Here is a 23,374-nt window from a genome sequence, read left to right on the forward strand (position 1 = left end):
TCACGGGAAAACAAAATTTTCATTTTATTTTAGAAACCGCAAGCCATGCATCCGTGCTTGACTTGCATTTGAATTTCAAACAATGGATATATTGCGCACACATAAAGTTTCTGTTTCACCCACCCAGGCAGTCCTCTTCCCTTTCTCCTTCCACCCATCCTTGCTTCATCCTTCAACCGGCCATGCATCATATTCCCAGCCACCTCGGACAGCAATTAAACACGTATCATTCTTTGCCAGTCATCATTACTTTTAACTCGCTCGTCCTTCCACACTTACTTACACCCTTCTTTCCCTTTTCGTTCATCTCATCCATCAAGTTCATCTCTGATCTGACTTGGATTCTCGAAAAAACTTTCACAGCTGAGGTGAAGTCAATTTAGAGGAGGCTACTACCTAGTTGATAAAAACTTAGGGGCATATTATCAAGGGATTTATCTCCGCTTTTTTGGCTTTAAAAACCAAGAAAGCGGAGATAAAATTATCTCCATATCAGCAACAGGGTGCTAACACGCAAATTCGCATGTTAGCACCCTTTTTCTCTACGCTTCCCCTTGCTTCTCTAATGAGATGCAAAGGGGGTGTTCCAGAGAAAAATAATAGGAGAAATGTTGTTAAGCGACTTATCTCCTATTATCAAGGATTTCGCTAACCCTGTTAGTGATAAAAAAAAGCAGCGCTAACCGCGGTTAGCACTGCTTTTTTTACACCTGGTATTTTCCTGACTTAGCCATGATATCCTATGGAAGGTGGATATCATGGCTAAGTTTGTGAGCCCCTATCATCAAGCTAACGCCAAACTTCGAGAGATTATCGTTGGTTTTCCAAGGATAATCTCTCATTTGGCGGTAAGCGCAAGGATTTTTATCACTTCTGAGATAAACCTTGCTAATAGCAAGTTATCTCTGCGATAATTTCCAGCGATGCTTAGCGTTAAAGAATTCGTTGCTACGCATCGTCAACGATAAATATCGCTAATTGTTGGTAATATGCCCCTAAGTTCTAAATTTGTAAGTCTTTTTAACAGTAAAGTATACTTGTACTGTACAACATATACACCTGTGCAGAGAGCACAATCTGCAGTCTGCAATCTCAAAAAGTAAGGAATATATTAGCTTACCACTGTCCGCCACTACCGTGGCATCCCCCACTGCAGTTTCCGCTGGCTGTTGCACCCCGTCCGCCCCAGGAGTGCCCACCTCCGCGCTGGCCCCGGCACCGGTGGATGGTTGTGCCGATGTTCCGCCTAGAAAATAAATTTCAGATTCGTAGATGCCATATACACAACTCCCTAGTATTTTGTCTAGGAATGAAAAAATGTCCCTACGGCTACAAAAACAAATGTGATCATTTGTGACTGTCTAGTCAAAACTAAAAATTGCCCTTTTTTCAGGGAAGGGTGTTGTCTTGCTACACTTTTTGGCACAACTGATGAATGCTTGCTTTTTAACACCCACCATTTTTCTCATAACAGATAGAACGTTCCCTCCTAATAACAAGAGCAAGATCAGATCATCATCACTAGGACGGAGTCAGCAACGATTCAGCACCACAAAGAAGATTTGAAGTTCCAACCAGGTGAGGGCTTGCCCAAAATTAATGTGTGAAATCACTAAGCCCTTTTCTATTTTCAATCCACCGTTTATGTTGTATGATGATGAACTTGATTTTAATAAATGTTTTTACTTTTAATGAAGCTTTAAAACTTACATAGACTCTGTGGTTTTTGGTCATGAGTGAGTGAGCGAAAGGGTTTGCAATTTGCAAGCATGAGTCCGTGGCTCTGACAGTTCTGGACTCTGACTCCGTAGTCTTATGTCCTGGGTTGGATAATCATCATTGGGGATCAATCATCGATGAATTAGGGAGCTAAATGACTCTGCCACACTAGCTATTAAGTAAGGAGATTGGGGGTTCAAATTATGTTACGACTGAGGTATGTGGAAAGTCTAACTGCGCCTATTATAATTGATAAACAATGCACTATTTAGTGTCCATAGTTCTGTTTGTGCAGAATTGTCCCTGCAACAATAGTAGTATGGATTGTCCTCCTATCCAATCAAAAAGTAAACTAGTATCTTATTCTTTCTTGGTGGTCATTTACATTTTATTTTTGGGAATTGTCAAAGCATAAACATTTAGAAGACTTCAAAAGACATTATAGACAACCCAGAGGACTGCACTCAGTGCATAGAGCTATTGCTGAATAGAATGGGAGTTTAGTTTAACACTTTTTGCCAACTGTGCAAGCTTAGTTAGCTACACAGACAGACTAATAATAATAATCTAGTACTACCACAGGGAGTCATAGTAGAGGCAGGATAAGAATTTAGAAACAGTCTACAAGAAGATCAAAGACGATTTAGAAAAAATCGAATGAGGAACGTTAGTAAAAAATAGGTACTCCAAAAGATAGGGAAGTATAATTATTAATATTAACATGGAAACTTACTGGGGCCAGCAGAGGAGCCCTTGTCAGACCAATCCTGGCCTTCCTGTTCCTGCTCCGCCGGCACCGCTACCTCCTCCTCTGTCCTCTTGCCCCTGGGGGGAGCTGATGTACAACATGAAAGAAAGACCCAAACATGGATGATTGTTGTCAACCAAATCAAACATTTCAAAAGAACAATAACAAATTATTTTGGGGAAATAGCAAATAGACAACAATTGCACTACATTTATTGACCTATCTGATGTGGTCTACTAGGATATTAGTATAGCTGGATTCACGGACCATCGACTTGGAAAGTTATGTAACTCACTAAACCAACTACAAAAAGGTTCGACTAGGACTGGCAGGCAACACTCCGCAGCACGCGAAGTGACAGACAAAGTCCATCGTGATTGCAGACCAGTGAGAACACTAAAAAGTAAGTTTCCTACTACATAACCAGTCATTAAAATACTCAAACTATCAATCCACCACCACTATCTCTTCTTAGTGGCAGGTGTACAAAGGAAGGACTGGACTTGAGTCTCTAGGGGCAGATTTACAAGCCCCTTGCGGCCCTTTTGCTCCGTCGTTGCGTGACTTTTGTGACGCAGCGGCAGCGCAAAAGAGGCGCCATGGTGTGGGGTATATTAACAACGTGACGCATCTGGGAGATGCATCACGTTGTAAAGCCCTGTGCCATCAGGGGGCGTTCCGGCACAAAGGAGGGCGTTCCTGCGCAGGAACGCATCCGAAAAGTGGCTGAGTGAAATCTACAAGATTTCACTCAGTCACTTTTAGGCCAATGCTGCGTCACTCAAAACTCAGAAGCAGACGTACGGCTTGACGCAGCATTGGGGAGATAGGGCACCCCAGAGCATTGCTGGAGCTGCGTCGTGGTTGCGGCGCAACTCCAGCAATGCGCTGCCTTTAGGGCACAGATGCGTGGCGCTTCTGTGTCGTTTTTGCCCCATGGTGCGCCGCTTTGTAAATGCGGCGCACCATGGGTGGTGGAGGCGTGGCGCACAATTACTGGCGCATCCCTGCTAATTTGCAGGGATGCGCCAGTAATTGTAAATCTGCCCCTTAGTGTCTAGCATTACGCAGTTCTGTAAAGTACACGCATACATAATTACTCAGGCCAATGAAATGAGCACAAAATCGAAAACAAATAAGCATAGTAGCACCGCCACTGAGCAGGAGAGCAGTGCACCGGAAATGCAATCACAAAAGATTTTGAAACATAATTTACCTACAATTTAATCGGCTGCATTACTGCTCTTCGGAAAAAACAAAAATTTGCAATATGATAACACATAGAGCAGGAGAAAACAGAGTAGTGATTAAATAGCTACTACTACTCACCAAGCCCGGGGATCTCGGCGCCTAGCAGGTCGAGCAGGTCGTGTTCACGGTCCAGGAGGTCGGACCACCGGTGCGTGGCCTGGCTGTAGGTGCGACGGACCCGAGAGTGTTTATACATGGCCCGGCACACCTTCTCCCACAGCTTCCAACGCTCCCGGATACCCGTACCCGCTAGCGATCCTGCCGCCTGCCGCGATGGTCTTGGGGAGGAGGCACTGCACATAATAAACCAGTGCGGCCACCTCCTCCGTGCTGAATATCTCCCGGGCTGTGACTTGCTCCCCCCTCAATCGCCCGCATGGGAGCCGGGAACGGGGTGCAGGACCTTTCCCCTTGTCAGACTGCTTCCCGGCTCCCTTTGCCATTGTCTGGACAGGAAGGTAAGTAATAAATAGGAAAGAGAATAGGGAAAAAGTAAAGAAAAGAAAAGAGTTTAAAAAAGTAGTTTTAAATTAACCAAAAGTAGAAGAAAACACAAAATATAGAGCTAGAAAACTAGAGGGATAGATAATAAGTAAAATAGATAAAAAAAACTTCAAACAAGCAAAGGATGGAAAAGATTGAAGCTCAATAGAGAAAGCATGCCCAGCACCATAGCAATGAATGAAAAACAAGATGGCCACGCCCGTTGAGGACCGCGTGGGTAAGTTTGCACGATATTTCCCTTACGAGCACACAAAAACACACGCGAACTTGTAATAGCCCGCCGCACACAACGCGAGATTGCCAATTGCGCCCAGAAATGGAAATACACAACGCGCACAAGATGGCCGTGCCCATGTACAACCGCATGGGTAACTTCGCGGTTGGTGCGCTGCAAGCGGCTCGCGAATACGCAAAAAACTACGCGAACACGCCAAAAAAATTCCGCAAATTCGCACGAATTTGCGAATTTTGCGGATCGCGAATTCGATTTTGCGCGAATTCGCGGACCGCGAATTCGCAATTTTCGCCCATACTTAATCTCAATAGAGAATGAACATATCTGTTATTGTGTTAATGAATGCGGATGAGAAGCCACCTTAAAAACTCATGCAAGATCTTTTGATGATAAGACAGCTTAGCTTGAAGCAATAAGGGAGGGTTTGGAGAAGAGGGATTGTCTTTTCCTTGATGGAATTTTTTTTTTTTTTTTTTTACAATATTACAACTATACATATTAGTTGCACTAGGACACGATGGTGATTTTAATAAGAATATAAAATATATTTCTAGTGTATATACCTGTTAGTGTCTATTCATGGTGAAAAGAGAATAGAAACCAATAAACAACAAATATTCCTGTGGCTCTCACAGGACTGGTCATGGTCTAAAGCCCACGATCCTCATGTAATGCTCGGATGGTTTGTCGTTACATTCCACCAGGTTTACTGTCCCTAATTGTTAAGTTAGCAACAAGCCTGCACTTTTTCTAACAGGCCTAAAAACATTTAGCATTTTGCATGTAAACTACAAAAATAGTCTCTATTACATAAGTGAACCATTCTGCAACCCTGCTCTTGTATACTATGTGTGCTTCCAGAATGTGGGGAAGCATCTTATTATCAATTCTACTGAAGGCTACTAAAAGGTCCAGAAGGAGGAAGAGAGAAATAGAAGTCATATTTTCAAGGTGATGGTTTTGGTATTGAGCTCTTTGTAGAAACAAAATTAATAAGAATGTAGGAGTTTAATGTTTTCATTGATTTTCTTTTGCAAAAATATTTCAATCACTTGTTTGAGCCAAGGGGGGTTCGTGACAGGTCAATAACAGTTAAGGTTTCCCTGAGGCTTCTTTAACAAAGCAATGGTTTGCCTGTATTCAAAAATGTAGGGTCTAGGGTAAAATGTAAGATGCAAATAGTGATATTGATTAGTTGGTACTACCCATTTCAGAGCTGTAGTTTTAACATTTCTTTAATTGTTGTCATCATAATGTATATTGGATTCAACTCTTGATTTATCTTCATCAGTTGTTCTTTATTGCTCAACTACATTGGCAAAGGGCTGGTGAGCTTTTGGTCAGCCCAAGAAAACCTCATCCTGGATGTTACATTTTTTAACTAAGACTGCAAACCTTGATGGAAGACGATTGTGGCAGATATTTTCCCAATGGAAAGAAAGTGCCTCTGCCGCCTGTTGAGGGAGCAACCACCACCTCTACTGCCATGGAATGCATTTGTTAGCATGCAACTGTTACAATTTTCATCAAGGAGAAATCACACACAGCTGCCAGCATCCAATGCCAATACCATATAATGACTTGAGCTTATGGGTCTCATGGGTGGATTTGTTGTCACTGGCAATAGCAGTAACATTGCCTGCAACATGTCAGAAAGCATACACTCGTGGGTACTCTTTTTTGGTCATTAAATGAACCTTATTGCACAGAACTACCTCAAAAAGACCCATCTAATTTTTGAGAAATTAGTTGCACAATTCGCCCACACTGTAGCCATTCTTTTTAAGCTTTTCACTGACTCATGGTTCTTCAGTGAGCTAAACAATTTGCTTTACATCTCCTCATACTCAAGGTTTACACTCAATTAAACTATTCCTTCGTCATGGTTCAATGATTCAATATCTGTTTGTACACAGGGTGTCAAACAAAAACACAATAATTGTACAAACGCATATTGGAACACCTCAGCACCCCTGTGCAAAAGCAGCATCCTCAAGACAAAGCTTCAAGGTAAACTGTGATAGGATCTAGGAGGAGGAGGGGGTAAGGTGAGGGACTAGGGAACACCTCACAACGTTCATTATAGACTTTAAAGTACTACCTGAAAGAAGAGCTTCCATTGGTCTATGACTGAGATTGGATTTGTGGGTGCTATCGGCTACCTAGAGGCAATTTGGGAATTAGTAAATTAGCCAAAATACATGGGCTAGTGAGATCCTGAAATGAAAACATTTATTAAACATATTTATTAAAAATCATCTTAGAACTGTGTTAAGGTTTAACTAATCTATCTTATCACTCACTGTCCAAACCGCAAGACACACTTGGGCGAACTTTGGTTGTTGATTGAGTGGGGTTGAAACCCTGCTTAAGCATAAACCAAAGCCACATTCCCTGTTAGAGTGAACTACTAAAGTCAGTGCATTAACCTGCGCTTAACCCTCTGTTATATTGGCACTAAAACAGTCACGCTTAACTGAGAGCCAATGGGAAAAGTATTTATGAAGCACACAAGCAGTAATAAAGGGAAAACACAACACACGAAAAGTCCCATCTTTAGTTAGAGATGTAGAGTGAATTTTAATAAAGTGTTTGGCATCATAATGACAAAAGTTCAATCAGTAGAATTGTATTTTGATTTTTTTAAGTTTAAGGTGACAACTAGTGTCTAGGGCCTAAATGATGCCAACCACGGACATCTGGTCACCTGAGACAGGACAAAGTCCAAAGTTATAGCTGATTGCGATGGGGCAAGGGTAGGGTACAAGAAGTGTATTGGGTCTAGTTTGCACAAATTTAATGGAAAAATGTCTGACAAGGTAAAGTTCACTGGTGCAAGCCTGCCACTGGTATCTGAGGAAGACATGTCATCCTCAGGAAGTTGCTGGACGAAGTCACTGTGAAGATTTCTACATTTGGACTTAATTATGAGATTTGTCATGCAGCGCAGCAAGTCCCATTGCTTTGCTGCAATGTATGACAGGGAAAGGGCAGGAAAGGGCAGGAATGGACAGGGCAGAATGTGCTGTCTTTAAAAGAATATGGCACATTTCTGCCTTTTCTCCTGTGCTTACGCCATTTTGGATGCCCAACGCCAATGCAGGTTCCCTTGCACTATACTGCAATGGTGCCTGTGTTGCATGCAATATTGTTTTTGAAAAGGAAGAGACATCTTCTCGATACATACCAGAACCCCCGTAGCGGCAGACCCCACGCATCTAATGAGGACTGTGCATCAGCCACAATTACATAAAGTGGTAGATGTATGAGAAAAGTGGGATACTGAATCGGCTCCCAGATTAAACTAGTCCAACACTGCCCACGAAACACGTCAACCTAAAAACACAGTTAATCTGTTTTTAATGAAAAGAAATTTCTACACAAAATGTAATGTGATGATAATTGTATGAGATTCATTTGACTAATTGTTTACAATTATTGAAAGAATCAATGTAAAAAATATCACATAATTTCGAAAAATCTCTTTGACTGTTTTTAATGATTGTATGTAATGATGTTTAATCATAAGTGTTTTTAATTGCATAAAGAACTGTTTAAATGTTCATAATGATGGCAATAATAAAATAAGAATATTGATTGACGTGTTGCTATATCCTTATTGTAAGGAGATTTCCTTTTGTTCACTGTACTTTTGTACATTTGCTTTAGTAGCATTGAAGAACACAGAAAGGAACATTTGTCATATTGCTTTGCTAGTCCCGGTCCTTTCTGGTTAACCTGGGTAACTATCTCTTTTTTGAGTATTCTAGATTTATTAAGTCACTCAGGGCCATGCAAGATGGCCTTGCGTGGCTTCATAAATCACATTGTTTGAGTTGTGTCTTACTTGAACAAGGCTGCATAGTGCAAGAGTGAAACAACAGGGTTTGCATATAGATCCCGTAGTCTCTTTTTTGGAAGTTAAAAATCTCCACTGAGTTAAAGCTACAAGCTGTAGCTGCGAGGTTGGATTCCTCTTCTGTGTAGAACCACTGAGCAGGATTTGATTTGCTGGTGCGGAGAAGAACATAGCGAAAGCTACCACGAAGTCAGGCTGACTGGTGATACACCTAGGGTTGGATAGATAGATAGATAGAAAACTAGATAGATAGATAGATAGATAGATAGATAGATAGATAGATAGATAGATAGATAGATAGATAGATAGATAGATAGATAGATAGATAGACTGCCTGCTCCACCTCGCTCTGAAGCAGGAGACAGAAGCCAGGAAGTAATTATCTTTTTAAATGCACCCAGGGCTAAAGCCTTTTTCTGCTATTGAAGTCCATGATAGTATATCCACTGTAGGCTAGTGACTCTTTTAGCATCACTATATTGGGCGTTGGAGGCTTCATCCTTGGCATGATGCCAGACTTCCATCACTCATAGGCATAGGCTCACCCTTTCCAGTTTCCTCATTGGTAGGAGTGGATCTGGGGAACACAGCCTGTTAGCCTCCGCATGCAGAAGGCAGGCATTTGGGGATTTCAACATTTTTTCAACTGACCAAGGCGAGACAATGCCTGACTGTTTCTTATTTTCAAAAAGTGTTCTGGGAATGGTTAGCACCAAGGGTAATCAGGCAAGTGTAACTTTGTTTTGTTTTGTTTTCGCTTTCCCTCAGCTTCCAAGATTCTTAAGGCCATGGACTGATGTATTTCCATGTTGCAGGAGTTAAATTAAGTGTTGCTTGAGTTTCTTGGTTTCCGTCACACAATCATGACAGCAGAACTGATAATGTGATTTGTAACTGTTAAACCAAAGAGCAGAAACTGCAGTGTTACAGCAGACAAATTCAAAAAGGACAGAAAGAATGTTTCCAAGGCCTAGAGCAGTCATATGAAAAGCTCAATCCAGAATGCAAGACATTTTAGTGTGCTAACTTATGGTTGCTGAGTTTTGTGGAATGATAAATTATTAACAATGAGGAGAAACATTTGGAGAGACAATACTATTGTGCTTTAATTGTCTAAACAAATGAAATATTAATGCAAAAAGTGCTGTATTACGATACATAATTTGCCTTTTCATGCCACATAATTCAATCAATGCTATCTCATAATTTGATTCTCCTTTGTCATATGATTGGGACCTAACAGTTGGTAACCCTTCCACAGCCAGCGCTCACATTAATGTTTGCAGTTGGTGGATTTAGGTCACTTCTCGTCAAGCCAGCATCTTCTGCAGTGTTTAACATGCTCAAAGTGGGAGCAATCACCTTCTTGAGTTAAGCATTTGCAATACTGCCGACATAAGCTTAAAGCATCTACAGCTTGGATGCATATCATGCAGCTGCTGTTTTAAAAACACACAGCGTAGTTTGACAACGTTCACAAATTGGACATACTGCTGGGGGCGAGTACACACATGGCAATGTAGCACGACATGTGTCCTTGTCGGACCCTCCCAGCAGATCACTGTCAGCAGAGCAGACAGTTGGTGTTGTCCGGTGGTACAGCACTATGCAGACCCATTGGGCTGTGAGTCGTGTCCCCTCACACAGGGCAATGGGCAGAAGCCAAACATCACATGACTCGTCCAGCAAGGTAAGGTGGGCTGAGACCGTTGCCATCCGTAACTATTTGTGTACATTTTTGCACCACCATGTCTTGCACCTCGACAGGTTCCCATGCTGCGTGTAAGTGTCTCAAGCATGTCCCTGCATGTTGTGGCCCTTGCCTTGTTCGTACTGACATGCACATGCCAATAAAGTCTCTGCAACTTCACTACAGTCCAAATGTGATGAGTGTTGATTAGATGAACGAATCGGGTGCCACAATGAGCATCGTCCCTACACAGGGAGGGACTGAGTGATGCCTGTACAATGGGGGTGGGTCCCTTTTGCCTGCTCCACCTCTGTGTGCCAAACACTGTGTTTGGGATTGTTGCTGGCAGGCCTGTGCACTTACGTGTCTCCAGCAATGTGAGTATGGTGTCCAAACTCTGACCATGTGGAGCAATGCTATGAACCGAAACAGATTGTGTCCACACAGATGTGTGTGAGTAGGTGTGCGACGTGAAGTTCTGGTGACACATGAGATATAGGACACAACTTCTGGCCTGCTACTGATTTGTTCATTCCTACACACAGCCCTATTCAATACATGGACGTGTGCCTACGTTGAGGAGTAGCAAGATTATCATTAATTTGCAACAAGGCCACAGCTAGTACTCACCTTCACAAACATCCAACTGGCCATGTGGCTCAGGGTTCAACATGTCATTTACACATGTGTACCTTCTTGTGCAATCATTGTCTATACATAAATCCCTACTTTTACACTTGAGTGAACATAGTCATGACACATCTGTGTGATTTCGAATGTTTTATTCACAGTCTGGTGCATTCCGGAGTTGGAGCTGTAAATGGCCAGGCCAAGCCCACATTACATGGGAGCCCAGTGGTGGGGCAACCAGAGTCCGCGGTGGATTGGTAAGTGATTTGGGAGAGGGAGAGTGCAGTCCACAGCAGGAGTGCTGTGTTATTGTCCACCAGTGAAGATATGCCAGTCCATGTCATGGTCCAGGTGTATGTCGCTGAGTGTTCTGGGGGTCAGTGGAAGGTGTTGTCCCAGGGCATGGTGCATAGGGCAGAACCAGGCAGAGACAGGTCATATGGCGGTAATGGAGGCTACTACCTCCTTCCTCATGTACTAATTACCATTCACATCTTAGTCCTCTGATACTTCCTTAGTGTCCGGTGTGTCCGGTGTGTGTGGCGGGGTAATGGCTGCATAACTGGGTGCCACTGACACATCAGGATGCGATGGTGATAGGGCTGCATCACTGTGTGCCACTGACAGATAAGGGGTCAGAGAGGTGTGTGTTGCAGTCATCTGTGCCCGGCTCAGTGGCAGCAATGGCAGGATGATGTAGTGCAAAGCATCGAAGATCCCAGCTACATCTTGCTGGTGTTCAGCCGTGGCAGCCAAACTTCCAGCCTGCAACTGCTCCATGGTCTCAATCGTACTGCGCATCTGTGCCAACTCTGTGCTGTCATCGCTGGTGCCTGTCTGACTGTATCCAAGAGATGGCAGCCCAGGATTGTCATGGAGCATTGTGCTTTCAGTGTCTGTCCATTAGGGACTGTAAGTGGTCCCTGATGGGACTCAGGCACCCACATATGGCATCGAGTTTGGCTGCCACAAGCTCGAAACCCACCCACAGCTGATCAGCCAACTCCACCTAGTAGCCCAACACACAGCATTGGAATTCCATATATTGTTTGTGGGGGTCCTGGGAGACAGCAGTGGTGGTGTGTGTTTCCTGCTGTGTGGTCTGTGCAGGTGGTGGGAACACCTCGAGGCAGCTGGGCTACCCTGCTCCTGGGGGTGGGGGGCAGAGGCTGTCCATTATCCGTTGGAGGGTGTCTGAACAGATGTGCAGGTTGTCCTCTTCATCATCACTGATGGGATTTGTGGCCTATTCTGCAGTAAGTGTTGCTTGTCCCCCTGCAATGTTAAGGGGAGATGCATATTAATAGAGGTTCCCATGTATGTTGCCGCTTTGCAGATATTTACATGCAGACTGCATGACAGTTTTGGTAGAGCTGGATATTTGATGGCAGACAGTGGTTTTCCGAGTACATGACTGATGTATGGCGGTACCTGTACATTGTCATCACACAGTGTCAAGCAATGCCAGATGTGAGTGGCCAGTTACTACGCACAAGCAGAATCTGTTGTGTCCTCTGTCCTGTGGTGTAGGTGTTGCACTTTGTCCCACATTGCCGTCTTTGGTGATGTACTGTGGTTGCTATGTGTGTGTGCTGCATTGTGGGAGAATCGGCCCTGCAGCTCTGATTTCGTGGACCCTTGTCCCTTTGAGGTAGTGTGCCTTTGAATTGTGTGCTTTCAGGGGCTGGAATGTTTGCGACTTGGGTCATTTGTTCTCTTCCACAGATTTTGTGGCCTTGTGCATTGTATGTCTGCTGCGTGTATTGATCAGCATGGGTTGTAGGTGCACATGGATATGTCAGAGTGTGACCTGCTCCTTTACGGATGTGATCTACACTGGGCCACCTCCATGTCGATTCATGCACAAGTTCATTTATTTGGGCTGCTGCCATGCTATCAGTCATGCAGTGTAACTGGCTTTGTCAGTGTGGCTCACGCAGCCGCTGCTTTTCTGGTTTCATCACATGTGCATGGATTGGTGGTGTCATTGATTATTCAGAGGGGGCCCATATGTGCACATGGTGGACAGGAGCCTACCTGGTTTTTCTATGTGTGCTGCACTGTGCCAAGGGTGTCAGGGACATGTTCCACTGTCATTGTGCGAGTGCTTCACATGATCATGCATGTGTGCCATTGTGCCCATCTCCCCCGTCCTCCCAGTCCCTGGTAATTACTCACCCTGTTGGTTTTGGGTCAGGTCATATTGTGCTGTGGCGCAGGCCTCCCACCCCCAGTCGCCGTTGCTGCCTTCCTCTTGGCTGCAAGTTTCTGTTTAATCTGCCTTTGTACATCATGCCAGTGCCTCTTGACCTTCTTCATGGACCTCCTCGCCACTCCGACTGCATTGACGTTGGTGACAATAGTCTGCTATATTTCTGTTTGTGTTGCCAGTACCGCAATGGAGGTGTCGAACAGTTGTTGGTAGTGTTATATCACCTATGTGACGATGATCCGGTCTTCCTGCGACTTGAACCCCATCTCCCTCTTCTCCTTGCCCTTCCCGAACACGGGGTTCCTGGCTGGAACCCCGTGTGTGAATGGGGAACACTAATGTCAAAATATTGACAAGGCAAAAGTAAAGGGGTGGGTGCTTACCGAAGCCTGGCTATTTTCTTCCAAAGTTGATGTTGCATGCGGTGCAAGACACTGGGCAAGCTTACACTTTAATGGGCTGAAGTTGTTGCTCTGTACAATTTGCACATTGCAGTAAATGTTGAACATTTTAATGCAGTAAGACATGGGGCAGTTATTAATGTGTTTAATATGCCAGGACAATATGCCCCACAGCTTTATAAGCCTTGCTTTATCACAAAATTCATTTTCTTTAAAATTCACCTTTTGCCAATCTTTTTTTAATTATTTCTCCGGAGGACCCACCCTGGACCCCTTGTTTGTCTATTAGGCGTGCTTGAGTCGCACGCTACCTTAAAGTCAAACCCAACTTTTGCGCCTCACTGCTTTCAAATGTCATCAGCCACCACTGGTGAGTTGGATGGATAGATAGATTCAGATCCAGATTAAAACAGTAATATCATTGTTAAATAATTACATAAGCACTACATACAAGAGCACTGAAAGGAAACAAGAAAAATATACAAGTAGGACATGCATACTAAATTGATTTACAAGTATAGCTATAGTCCTCAATTAAAATGCATACAGGAGTGTATTCATAAATGCATTCAATTGCAGGCATTCTAAAAAGAGAATCAATTTATATAGATGAAAATGGACACAATCTGGTATACTCTGAAATAGCAGCAGTCATAAAAAGGCAGCTTGAAAAGGAATTTACATCATTAGCAGTAGTGTGGAACTAATAAAGCTGTAAAGTGTCATGTGCTGTGAAGACATGGTTGAAAGATTCTTGCTAACACATCACGCTTAGTATGAACACAGAGGCAACTCTAAATTATTAATTAAGTACAAACAATAACACTGTCACTGAAGAGAACTACTTTTTGCACGGATGTCCTCCTTATGAAAGAGCAATATGCAGTCGCTTAAATTGAAATTAACCAGTGGCTGAAGTTGGCTGAACCAATGCCCCTTGTTGTATGCTGTTGCAAGTGTTTGCAAAATGTGAATGACACAACAAGAGACCAACAGATGAAGATCGTTGGCAGAAAGTCCCTTTGAGTAAGTATATTATCCATATAATTTTTACCAAACCAAAACATTTTGGCTAACACCAGACCTAATGATTACTGTACCCAATACATGTGTATGTGTGCACACATTTTCCCCTTCAGAATGACCAAAATGGATCAGTCTGCTCACTTCAATGCCTATATTGTGGCAGTAATCACGATAAAGTCATTTCGACTTAGGGAAAAGAAAGAAATAGCAAATTTAATGTTTCAATGAACTGCAATGCCCTCTGCATTCAATGCCTCTACTTCCTAAACTGTTAGGGTCTGTTTATCATCACAGATGACCATTAGCAGTCTTTCCAAAAATTAGATACCAGATCTTGCTCCCCAAATTTGATATCCCAAACGTCAGCGTTTGATGACCTTTCTTGTGCATCTACTATGGAAAAAGAGAGGCACAAGACTTTGCATTGCAAACAGATGATTTGAAACTTGTTGATTAAGTGGGTAAATGTTCAGTTTATTTAAGTAATTGTTGATTAATTTATACCTGTAAGATTTGACCTTGCATTAAGCAATGTAAACTCAGTGGTCACCCAAAAACTTTAATGTACTCCATACAATTCTGATCAACTGCAGTATTTGGTCCCTACCGTGCTGCTCTAATCAAACTTACCAAGATAGATTAAAGTGCGCTCACTCCTTGATTTAAGAAAATAAAACACCTCTGGGTCACCTTTAAAATGGGGGAAGTACTGCAGTATCCAATGTCAATGGATGTCAATGGGAAAAGATAAAGCTAACAAGGTGAAAAAAACACTTTGGGAAATGATGCTATCCAGGTTATAAGACTGATCAAAAAAAGGGGAGTCTTACTGAAACATTCCTCCTGCACAAATGCACTCCCAGCTTTGAGCCTTACTTGCACAGGATCAGGCCCAGACAAGCAAAAAACCTGTACATCAAATTCAGAATTGGCAATTTACTGTTCAAATCATTTACAGCTAATTGGTCAAAGACCACTGCATCATCTATTAATAGTCCCTTCTGTCTGATGAATCCAGAAATGGAAGAATATTTTCTATTTTTCTGCCCAGGTTATATGACTCCCAGAAGGAGGTGTATTGTCCCTATTTGCAAACTAGTAGGTATCACTCACCACTGGGAAGCCTATTGGCTCCTTAGAAGTGATACAATAGAACACATTGTCTTTGCCACCTACAGGTTCCTACGCTGGGCTTGAGGAATTAGATCTGGGAAGCTTGACAAAGAGGGATGATACTTTACATTTTGGAATCTTACCTTCAACATATGTACTTTCCTCCATATGCTTTCACATGAACTTTAAGATCTCATTGTCTGTAATTTTAGATTATTTACTGTCATGATGTTTTTCATTTTTAACTATGTTTGGCTTTGTAGTGAGAAGGGATTCTTATGTTTTAATCATTTTTTGAACTTATTTGTGTATGTTCTACTTTTATAGCATTTATAAACTGAAATAAAGTAATTATTGAAAGTAGAGTTGTGTATCATCAGTCAGATGAATGTTCATGCCAGTAATCCTAGGTAAATTCTACTGAGTGCAAACATAATACCTTTTGGGTAAGAACGGCTACAACCTTCCACAAATCACAGTCTCAATCATACTCTACACTCCCCTAGTAAACTCTTGAAGCTGCAGATTATGTAAGTCAAACTCTCTTTACAAAATCGGCATGTGTCAGTTAAAATTGCTAAAGAAAAGCAAGACATTTCCATGTAGTGGCGAGAGTGCACAAAGCATGACTTCTAAGTGTATACTTCGACCACTTCTTTCTTCAAAGGTCTGCCATGGCCACAGCTCACAATACAAATCTGGTGTGTGATTTTGCAACCTGTCTGAAGGAATATAGGGGTATATTATCAAGGGGTTTATCTCCGCTTTTTTGGCTTTAAAAGCCAAGAAAGCGGAGATAAAATTATCTCCCTATTACCAAGCTGTCGCTAACACCAGTTAGTGACAGCTAATAGGAGATAGCGACCATCTTGGGCCCCGCTTTGCATGTCAGTGATATTTATCACTAATGACATGCAAAGTGGGCGTGCCAAGATGTTAGCGACTGGAAACAGTCGCTAACATCGCTATCTCCTATTACCAACTTTTGGAGATATTCGCGCTAAGCGCGAATATCTCCAAAAGCTAACACCTGCCCTGAGCAGTTCTTCACCATGTTATCCAATGGGAGGTGGATAACATGGCTAAGAGCATTTGCTCGATAATGCATGAATATCGCTGACTTTTCAGCGATATTCATGCATTGCGGCCGTTTTTTATCGCATTTGCGATAAACCTTGCTAATAGCAAGGTTTATCTGCGATAAAAATCGCCGATGTGCGGCGATAATTTTTGTCTCTAAGCAAGTTAGAGACAAAAATTATCGCTAGTTGTTGGTAATATACCCCATAGTGACTCAAATTCAAATTCAAAGAACTTTATTCGGTTATTATACAAAAAAATAACCATAAAAGTACAATTTATAAATCACAAACGGATTCCATGATTAAAAATAGAGGAAATAAATGTAGCTAAAAACATATGTATAAAAATTCATATCACAATTGATTTACGAAATTCAAAAATAGTTTTTAAAAAGGCAGTAACAGAAGCAACAGTAAATACATTATCTAAATTCTGTATCACCAGGAAAGCCGGACGACATCGTCTCAGTTCCAATCTCTTTAACACTGGGACTATCCATCTTTTTCTGAGTATGGAATAAAATGTGCAAAAGAACAAGATATGTATGGATGACTATGCTGATATATCATCGCTTGGGCAATTACAAAGTGATCTTGACCAATCGTTTACCTCAGGAAAGGTCTATGCAGGATGTTAAGTCTGAGGTGCGTTAACAAAAACCTGTCAAAGTCCTTGGTAGTTAACAGGACTCATAGTGACTCATATTCCAAAGATTAGAAAAGCTGAATGAGTTTGGAGCAGACTAATTTTGGCTCCACCCTTTCACATCACAACTATGTCATATATGTGCCCATGTAGTACCATATATTTGTGTACTCTAGAATCATTAACTTAAAGTGGTGCACTTGGCCGTAATACCGAAGGTGCATTTGCTGTATAATGTAGACAGATAAGAGTGTGCACACTAATGTTTTGCTATAGCTATACCAAATTGCAGTTTTCATATATATCTGCATTTGTGTATTTTGTTAAATAAGCATATATGCTCACGTATAAATCTGGAGAGGGGTTGGCCTAACGGCTAATGCGCTCGACCTCGGACCTGGGGATCTGGGTTCAAGTCTCGGTAACGACGCCAATAACCCCCTGTGATTCTGGGCAAATCACTTAATCTCCCCGTGCCTAAAAAATGAAAGTAACTGGTGCTATGTAAACGTAACGTAACTGGTGCTATGTAAAGCGCTCTGATAACTGATTCGGTTCGGTTCTAGTTCGCGCTATAAAAAACTCCCAAAAAAAAAAAAAAATAGTATCCTGCATTTATTTTATAGCTGTATGTGTATACATAGTCATGCATTTAAAATACCTATTGTAGTGTTTTGCTACGTTACCTTAACCTATGGCCCTAACCATAAGGTCTCTAATGCTTAACCTTCAACGTGGAAGTTTGTTTGGTTGTAATATTTCCTTCTTCTCTGCAGATGCAATCACATAATCTCATAGTTAGCGAAAGGCACATTGTGTATGAAAGATAGTGAGGGCTTGGGAGGACAAAGTGAATATCTGGAGGCAGGAGAAATCGAAGGATGTTCTAATGGAGAAGTGGAGAAGTGTGGCTCACCGGTTAGAGGCGGCAGACCCAGAAGCAAAGGTCGGCCCGGGACCAGGGTTCAATTCCCGACGCGGCAGGGTACGGAACCAATGTCAGCGGGCTCGATAAATCTCACCTCGGTGCCTCTCTAACCATGGGTCCCACGCTGCAACTCTGGGCAGTAGCTTGCTTAATCTCCACAACGGCCCCCTCGCTGCTGGGGATGCCTGGCTTCACCTTGGGGATGCCCAACAGGGACCATCTTACAGGGAAAGCCAGGACGGGTTCCCCAGCGGCACACAGCTCCAAGAAACCATGCGGTGAACGTGCACTCTACAAATTCAGACTAACATAACATAACATAACAATGTTCAGACGAAGAGATGGAAGTAGCAAATCAAACAGCCAAATGTTGCTGTGGGAAGGTTGTAAAGTACTGAGGAATGTGAGGTGGGATTGTGGTGGGTGGGATTGTCAAATGGTCTGTGAAGTTTTAGTTAGTGGTCACACTTTAATTTTAATTAGATTCACTTGAGATTTAGAGGGGTACAGATCTCTTTGCTATATTTCTGTTGTGTGGCTTTATGCTATACAATACTACCAATTTTGGGGAACTTCTACAGAGGTCTCTACGATGTTGGCACCTTCCTCCTTTAATTGATCTAATTAGGGATTCCCCAATTACTGCTATTATTTTAGGCAATTTAGATGTACTCATGTATAGGCAAGTAGACCAGAAATCACATACTGATCATAATATTTTATTCCTTATTTTCTGCATCTCTATTACTGAATTCCGTGAATGCTTTATTGCTACAGAGGTTAAACTTTGTTAAATGACTTAGGCTACCAGTAGGGATTCTGTATTTTTATATATTCTTGCGAGTTGTACACATCAGTTTGGCTTTGAATTTGTAATAAACCATTTATCGACTTTTGGGTCCTCACTGTGTAGCCAAATGGCTTATACTGTAAATTGAACTTTGAATGTTGTTAACTACTCTTTATTTCTCAGGCATCTTAAAAAGGTCCATAGCACTCCAACAAGTTTAATATTGCTGTCATATAGCACCCATGTCTTGTAGCATTTTTTTATTGAGTCTTAAAAACAAAACTTAAAGGTTGACTCATGCTTACAGATTGACAAATAGTATCCAGCTGCGAAATCAACAATAATTTGAAATGCTTTTCATCCAAATTAGGATTAAATTATTTAAAGTAGGAAGACTATATTGTCCCAGTGGTGCAGCAAGAGTGTGTTTATCTTTGAACTTGATTCCACTTATCAAGGCATGGATGAGGGCATAGTGAAGGATACAGATATCCTAACCAACATAGACCCAGCTTTTTGTAGGTCTAGCCTCAAATTTAACTTCAGCAATTCAAAAGATATGGGGAGCCCACAGTCTGATAATTTTATGCATTTCTCCGGTTTCACAATATATTGTATTTTAGTTTTCCATTCAAGTAGCGATAAGCTATATTAATTTTTTTGCAATGAATCTTTTCATGGTCAGTGTGTCCATAAATGTTAGTTGGTCTATCACAGACCAATTTATTTAGGGAGTTATTGGTAGTCCGGTCAAACTAAAGCAGTCTTAGGGGGTCATTAGTGTGGCAGGCGGACTAGAATCAGGACCGCCCGCACTGCTTGCGGCGGTCCCGCACCCACAATTAGGAAATTAGGAAATGCCCGCCACACTGGTGGGCGCATCGTGCATTTGTAACATGCCACAAAAGCAAGTTGTGCCTTTCAATGCACAACGTGACAGGCACCGCGCGGTGCCTGCCACGTTGTACATTGAAAGGCAGGGAGGGTACCATAGGTACCCCCCATGTGCACCCCCCACCCCCCAGAATCCCAATGACAAAGACTGCATGCCTTACCGTGGCGGCGTTGCCGCCACAGAAAGACATGTACCCGCCTGCATACTAATATGGATGGTGGTGTCTACCAGACACTGCCACAATATTCCTGGGCTTTTTTGCCCAGTAGGCAATCGGGCGGATTGCCTACTGGCGGAAAACCTGCGGACGGTCTTCCCGTCTGCCGGGGTCCCCACTGCCATGGTAATGTGGCGGGGGAAATTCATTATGTGGGCTGTGGTTTTTTGCAGGCAGATCGCCACCGCCATACGGGCGGTGGCAATCCACCCTCTATCTTAATGACCCCCATAGAGTAAAATACAAAGTCTTGGCTGTGGTCCCATCAACAACGCCATCTGTGACATTCTGAAAATATATGTCCACGGGTTTCAAGCTAGTTTTTACAGCAATGGGAGTGAGGATCGAAACTGGAACAATTAAATTAGCATCAGAGGGTAATGTAGTCAAAAATACAAAGAACGTTGATTGCTGGATTCCTGAAAAAAAGAATGCAAAACTGTGTAATCTCAGGAATGATCAGATCGATTCCAATGTCAGCCCACTCACTGCTCCTGTATTTCATTTAAGAGGGGTTCCCACATGCATATATGGGTGAGCAATTTGTATGTCTACATGGAAGTTTGGATTTCCGCTTAACAAAAGACCTCACGATGGTTAAAAAACAGCTTTGAGGCTACAGATATTTGAGAAAGGTGCCTTTCCGCTGTAGTCTACATGGTTAGTGAAGGATTTTACACAGCTGTCTTATCTTGCCATTACGGCTATTTGTGGTTAACTCAGTGCGAATTTCTGACCAATGGTTTGAGTTCATGATTTTGGGTATGCTCGGCTTTATTTAGAAATAAAACAAACTTTTTAAGATAGATCATTTTAATCCTGATTTTTATTTTTATGTAAGATGACCGAAATTTAATACAACACCGTTGCCCACCTAGCCTTCGGACATGATTTTAAATAGGCAATTGTCTTTTATGTGCTTGTGTTTTGGGTTGATCAATCTCCTGAGATGTTCTGCAGAAGCAGCAATATAATACGGCTTAATTTCTGGAAATGCCTACCTAACCTCTAATATTTTTTTTACCAACTGATTCGACTTTTCTTACATTACCATCTTTCTGAAGAAAACAAGGCTGAAATAAAAATAAGCATAGTCATTTTGATCAAGTTCATTCTATTTTCTAACGTGAGTGGGAGCTTCTTCCAAGAATTAAACTGTTGTCAAATTTCCAGAAGTAAAGGGATATAGCTAAATTCAACGAGTTCACTTATCAACGGTGACTTTCATATCTAAGTAACTAACAGGATGTTTGGGGTCAGATTTTCAAAGGTGACTAGAATTCGCCCTGCACCAGAAAACCTTTGTGCTGCGCTGCATGTGTGAAAGTAAATAGCGCTGCGTCATAATTACAACGCGTGGCATCGCGAACTAGCACATGCGCAAAAATAGTCTAGCATCACAGCACAAAACGTATGAGTGTCATGCACGTTCTTAAAAAAAATCGTAACACACCACAAAAGGATGCAATGTATTTTGCTGGAAGTCCAAACACAAGAAATGGCAGTGAACCTTGCCCCAAAACCCATTCCTGTAATGCATCAGTCAGAAGAGGATCCAGATACCAGTATCTCCATGTGGATCTGTGATATTCTCTGCTTTTAGATTCTTTCCTTCCTCTGTGTTTCTTTTTCGCCAAGGCAACTATCCGTTGATGGTGATGGACAATAACAAGCTCCATGGTTGACACAGCCAGTAGATATTTGTTGTGTTTCTGCTGGTAGATTTCCCAGTAAATGGCTCCAGCTCAATTAGCGCCTGTTTTCTACCCATGCTATTTGTTCCGCGCTAATCTCTTTTGCGATGCTTAGCATCACTTTGTGTGACTCTTGTAAATACCTGTACCTACAGGCTTTTGGAGCATTTTGCGTGGGTAACACCCTGATACACCCACTCTTAATGCATTAAATCGGCTTTGGCACAGAAAGACGCAAAGCCGTTTGTGAGTCCCGCTAACTTTAAAATATGGCGCAAATACTTACTTGCGCCTATCTGAAAATGTGTGTGAAGTTTCGCACCGCTTTGTGTCATGCGAGCGCCAGCACAAAACTCTTTGAAAATCTGCCCCTTGGTGTCTTATTATTCCCTTACCTCACGTTCGGGTGAAAGATTTTCAGGTGCGGTACCAAAAATCATTATCTTGGTTTTAGAGGGGTTTATTCTATACAATCAAACACAAAGAGAGAAAGGGTACAATGGAACTACTCCCAGTCCCTTTGGGTAATCAATATTATAAATGTAATCAACAATAGATGGAGGTATTCCACCTGATGCAATAGGTGCATTGGTTGGAAGTTATTCTTTTAAAAGAACAACATTTCCTTTAAAAAGAATAAATTTTCTTTAACAATTGAGGGTTCTTTTTAAAGAATATGTGTTCTTACTAAAGGAAATGTTGTTCTTTTTAAACAATTACTTTCTTTTCCTTTCCTCCTTTCGTCCAATGCACCTTTTGCATCGGGGTTTATTCTATAGCCCGAAAATGAATTGATTATGTTGATTGTATGATCTTTGTTTTTTTGTCCACTGCTAGGTAAAAAAACAACATCATCCGTGTAAGAAATGGGGTTAGTAGTTGACCAGGATGAACACCCCAATGAAATAATAAGCACAATCCTTGTCAGGGTGAGTCACTAAATTAACCTTTGCTTAACTCTCTCATAGCTTGGCAAAAAAAGTATACAGACTTAACTTAGAGAAAATGTGTAAAGTACTCATGCAGCACACAAACAGTAATAAAATGAAAATAAAACACAAAACAAAATGCTAAACCATTTCAGAAACGTAAAATAAATGTTATTAAATAAAATGGCCACCAAATTGATCAAAACCTAATCAATAGTACCAGACATATGAGTTTTTAAAGTTTTAGGTAGAACTAGTGTCAAAATGAGCAAAGCGCCAAGTTATCTAGTCACTCTGGGTTGGGACAAAGTTGAGGCTGACTGCGATGGATACTGAGTCTTTCCAAACATTGAAAAGGGGTCAGCAAAAAGCAGAGGAGGGAAAAAACTGGTGCAACCATACAGAGAGGGCCATGTACTGCACACAATTGAATTCTCTTGTTTTCAGAAAGATACCTTTGTAACATTTAGTAATTCCTTATTTTAATGGGCAGAGGTTCTATAAGCAGGGCAAGCAATTGAGCCGACAATTAATAACATTGTCTGGTCCCTTGATCTGTGAAAATCTTCACTCCTACTTTCCCATACACTGCTGTGATATTGAACTGTTAGCCCCATGAACCGGACAGAGATTCTATTGTTCCTTAAAGATTCACATTTCACCAGCTCAAATTCTTTCTCAGCATTTAGAAATGCTACAAGCCTGGATTTATAATCACCATCAAACAAACATGAGATCACTTTGACCAAATAACAAGTTTGAGTCGCTTAGCTTAGTTCCAGAATGAAACCGGATCGATGTTGGC

Source organism: Lissotriton helveticus, chromosome 6 (genome assembly GCF_964261635.1).
Source record: "Lissotriton helveticus chromosome 6, aLisHel1.1, whole genome shotgun sequence".
In the NCBI taxonomy this organism is placed as follows: Eukaryota; Metazoa; Chordata; class Amphibia; order Caudata; family Salamandridae; genus Lissotriton; species Lissotriton helveticus.